This window comes from Hydra viridissima, unplaced genomic scaffold (assembly GCF_058129835.1).
Source record: "Hydra viridissima isolate aposymbiotic clone 2 unplaced genomic scaffold, HvirCarnegie_v1 scaffold_14, whole genome shotgun sequence".
NCBI lineage: Eukaryota > Metazoa > Cnidaria > Hydrozoa > Anthoathecata > Hydridae > Hydra > Hydra viridissima.
The window spans coordinates 10,409,861-10,414,860 of NW_028324313.1; the positions used below are offsets into that span (position 1 = coordinate 10,409,861).

At 37.9% G+C, this 5,000-nt stretch overlaps 1 pseudogene; it reads right to left on the minus strand.

The window, feature by feature from the left end:
• Positions 1 to 287: 287 nt before the first annotated feature.
• LOC149879496 (small subunit ribosomal RNA) lies at positions 288 to 891 on the minus strand (annotated as a pseudogene; the record flags this gene model as incomplete).
• Positions 892 to 5,000: the final 4,109 nt, after the last annotated feature.

Sequence of the window (5,000 nt, forward strand, 5' to 3'; positions counted from 1 at the left end):
AAATACGGATGCCCCCAATTGTCCCTCTTAATCATTACTTCGGTCCTAGAAACCAACAAAATAGAACCAAAGTCCTATTCCATTATTCCATGCTCATGTATTCAAGCGAAAGCCTGCTTTGAACACTCTAATTTTTTCAAAGTAAACGTCGCAAATCCGACAGACACACAGTGAAGTGCACCTGCAGTCTTTGCGAAGAAGAACAGACCCGCCAGTAGCTCACCTTGCGGTGGACCGACGGGCCCGCTCCGAAATCCAACTACGAGCTTTTTAACTGCAACAACTTTAATATACGCTATTGGAGCTGGAATTACCGCGGCTGCTGGCACCAGACTTGCCCTCCAATTGATCCTCGTTAAAGGATTTAAATTGTTCTCATTCCGATTGCGAGACCTATAAAGACCCCGTACCGTTATTTCTTGTCACTACCTCCCCGAATCGGGATTGGGTAATTTTCGTGCCTGCTGCCTTCCTTAGATGTGGTAGCCGTTTCTCAGGCTCCCTCTCCGGAATCGAACCCTAATTCTCCGTCACCCGTTACAACCATGGTAAGCCACTACCTTACCATCGACAGTTGATAGGGCAGAAATTTGAATGAAACATCGCCGGCGCAAGGCCATGCGATTCGAAAAGTTATCATGAATCACCAAGAAAACGGGCCGAGACCCGCATTGGTTTTTAGTCTAATAAATACATCCCTTCCGTGAAGTCGGGATTTTTCGCATGTATTAGCTCTAGAATTACCACAGGTATCCATGTAGTAAAGTACAATCAAATAAACGATAACTGATTTAATGAGCCATTCGCAGTTTCACAGTACAAGTGCTTATACTTAGACATGCATGGCTTAATCTTTGAGACAAGCATATGACTACTGGCAGGATCAACCAGGTAACTATCGTCAAGAGCGCGCGGCAAAGCCGTCGCTCTTTGGCAAATAGCGGACAAAACGATGAAAGCGCCTGAGCGCCTCTTCGTGTTTGCCGTATTCGTCCGTAAACCGATATGTGTTTAACATCGAAGCACAGCAGAGTCGTCGCAAACGCGAACGCTTGTGCAACTCTCTGCGCTCATTCAGTTTGCCCGTCAGTGGCAATTCTAACAGGGAACAGGGACTACGTCTCGGTGCGGTGTAAACACGAAGCTCACACCGACGAGGAACAATCGACCTGAACCACGCTAGAAAAGAGAATCTATTCGATCTCTCGCCGCTAAACGCATTCTGGCAAGCCCATACAACGCACAACGCCAATTGCAGAGGACGAATAAAACTTCCTCTGGACTCTCGAGTCACTTAAACCGCACGACACCAACGCATCGAGAACCGTCCGCCGAAAAAGCACTGTCAAACGTCTCAACAGCGACAACGGAGCGCTTCTAATGCTTTACACCAACACCAGAGAAGCTACCAGCAAACTGCTAGAGCTGTGCTGCGTTTGCTCTCGTCTTCTCCATGAACATTCAATTTTTAATGGGACAAGAGTTTAAGTTTTTAAAAAGAGTCCGACTTGTTTGCAAAACGTCCAAGAAACATTTGCAAAGTCACAAAAATCGTAGAAAACGCTAAGTCGGTTAAGAAAACGTATTCGCCTATAAAAATGCTCAGTTACTTAAGAAGATGCATGCTCGGTTAAAATATCGCTAGGCAACTCAAGAAATTCCTCTTTCGATAGTAAAATGGCTCGTGCGGTTAAAAAAAGTGTTCGTTTAATAAAGTGTTCTTTCGCCTAACAAAATAACCCTAACGGTTAAAAAAACTTTTAAAAAGTTCCTCGCTCGGTTTAAAAAATACTCAGCCTTGTTCGATTAAAAAAAAAAGCTTGTGCGGTTAAATTTACAATTGTTCTGTTAAAAAAAAAAAACCTGTAACCCTAACCCTAACCCTAACCCTAACCCTAACCCTAACCCTAACCCTAACCCTAGCCCTAACCCTAACGGTTAAAAAAAACGCTTGTGCGGTTAAAAAAAAAACACTTGTTCAGTTAAAGAAACGGTGGTACGGTTAAAAAAACCCTTGTTCGGTTAAAAAAGCACTTGTTCGCTTAAAAAAATAGTTGCTCGGTTAAAAAACCGTCTTACGGTTAAAAAAAACTCTTGTTCGGTTAAAGAAACCGTGGTACGGTTAAAAAAACCCGTTTTCGGTAAAAAAAAAAAAAAAAAAAAAAAGCACTTGTTTGTTTAAAAACACTTGTTCTGTTAAAAAAAAAACACTTGCTCACTGGAAAAAACACTTGTTCTGTTAAAAAAAAAACACTTGCTCACTGGAAAAAACACTTGTTCTGTTAAAAAAAAAACACTTGCTCACTGGAAAAAACACTTGTTCTGTTAAAAAAAAAACACTTGCTCACTGGAAAAAACACTTGTTCTGTTAAAAAAAAAACACTTGCTCACTGGAAAAAACACTTGTTCGGTTTAAGAAACGCTTGTTCGGTAAAAAAAAACTCTTGTCCGGTTAACCCTAACCCTAACGGTTAACAAATACCCCGCCGATTAATGAGTTACGCGGCTGCTTAGGAAGTCCTCGGTCGGTTATGAAAACACCCAACCGCTTAACCCTTTCATGCACCAATTATTTTTCTGTAACTAACATAACTCATAAAAAAACATCTACAAAATGACAGTGGAACTATGAAATGTTAAATTAGACTTTTTCTACAGCCTTTTTCAACTCTCATTTATAAAACAATATTGTTTTCAATCGGTTAGAATGCACCATTTGAATTGGGGAAGCTTAGCTTGATTTATTGTTATACAACAACCCAGCACATGAAATGGTTAAAGAAATACCCACCTGCCTAAGTATCCTTAAAAAAAAGTATCCTTAAAAAAAAATAAAACCCTCTGTCTCTTGAACATAAATGCAAAAATCATTTAAAAAAGCAAATTCATTTTCAAAAACGTTTAAAAAGTGTAAACCACTTATTAAAAGAAGACTTTACAAAATACTTCACTGCTATTTAAAAAATACTACACATCTATTTCAGAAATTCCATACCACACTACAAAATGAATTTCAAAAACATTTGTTTGTTTGCAAGACAGAAGTTTTCATTACAGAAGACGCTGAATCCATTTTAAAAAGATGCACAGTGAAAAATGCCTACTTTTTATTTTTTTCAAAGGCTCGGTCACTTTCAAAAACTGCAGTCCCTTTTAGAAAAAAAAGAAGTCTTTAATTAAGAAGCAAAAGGTCTCTTTAAAAAAGAAATACAAGTTTTCATTTTAAGAATGGTAGATGTGACTTAACCAACAATTTTAAGTCACATTTAAAGAAACACATTAAGTCGCTTTAAAATATATAATAAGTCACATTCAAGAAGCTTCATATCACTTTAAAAGGGCTTAAGCCACTTTAAAAGTCTCTTAAATGTCTAGCTCACTCACTCACTCACTCACTCACTCACTCACTCACTCACTCACTGCATGATCAAAGTCTTTTAAAAAGACTATTCATGTTTGAAAAGTGCTATTTCACTTTTGCTATTTCCAAATAAATAAAAAGTTTACATCACTCTCAAAAAATGCAAAGCTGCTTAAGAAGAAAAAGCTAGGTCACTTTTAAAAAAGATAACTTCATTTGTAAAAAGAACATCAAGGCGGTTAAGAGTTCTCTGCTCACCAAAACCAAAACAAAAGGCTAAGTCGCTTTAGAATGTAAAACCAACTGCAAACCATTTTAAAAGGGTTTAAAGCCAGTTTAAAAGTCTCACCAGAGATGTCCAGCTCACTGGAACAAAGTCTTTTAAAAAGATTATTCGCATCAGAAAACAGCTAGCTCACTTTCAAAAGTGTTGCTTTAGAAAGAAGCTAGTTCGCTTTTAGAAACAAAAACTTCATTTCTAAGATGAAAATCGATTAAGAGTTGTCTGCAAAACAAAACCAAAAGCTTATTTGATTTAAAGAAACAAAAAACGTTTAAATGGATCCAAATTGACATTGTGAAGTAGAGCAACTTTAGAAATACAACAAATCATATTTTTAAAATTTTGCCACTTTAAACGCAACCCTAACCCTAACCCTAACCCTAACGCTATATCATATTTAAAAAAGAGCCTAAGTCACTTTAAAAAGGTCACATCATTTAGACAACACGAAGCTGTTAGTCCAAACGACTTGCAGCATCACCATCACCATCATTGTCAGCAGCAGCAGCAGCAGCAGCAGCAGCAGCAGCAGACGGAGAAAAAAATGCAAATTCAAAAGGTCTTCCTAGGAAACTGTCTTCGAAATCAATCAGAAAATAACATCATCATTGCAAAACAAAACAAAAAACAAAAGGAGGTGTTTGCATTTAAAAAGCTCTCTCAAAAGACAAACGAATACGACTTACTCATTGATTGGTTGAAACTTGCTGCTAAGATGAGCTTCCTTTTGTTACATCACAGGGATGCATAACTGTACAGCCACAACATCTACCCAGCATTACCTCACTCAAAACTAACTAAACACTGTCTCATTCTTAGAAACGAAACATTCTTTAACTTAGCTTAGAGTAGGTAAGGTTAAATAGGTCTATTAAAAGAGAGCTGAAATTCTTAGCTCCCTGCTGATTGTTTTCTTCTATGCATTTCCTTCTTTTTCCAGCTCCTTTATAGTTTGGCTCCTTTATAGTTTGGCTTTATCAATGTAATGCCGTTATTCTAACCCTAACCCTAACCCTAGCCCTAACCCTAACCCTAAATCCTGACTCCTCTTCTTCCAACTTTTTGTAGCTACTTTCATATCAACTCGAATGTTTCTCCCTTACGCTTTTTCTAACTTTCTTATGGAGTTTTCGTCTTACGGAGGTTATGCTTCTTTTCTTCTTTTCGCTCTGCCAATCGTCATGCAATATTCTGCCCAACAACACAAATACTACGAAAATCGTAAATATTATTCCTCTTCGCTATCGCAAAGCACCTCTACTAGATGAGAAGTTAGCTTGGAATTCATAACATGTGCAATAATCCATTCAACAAAAATTGAACGGCTGCGCTCTTAAGAATGTTGTACAAATGGAT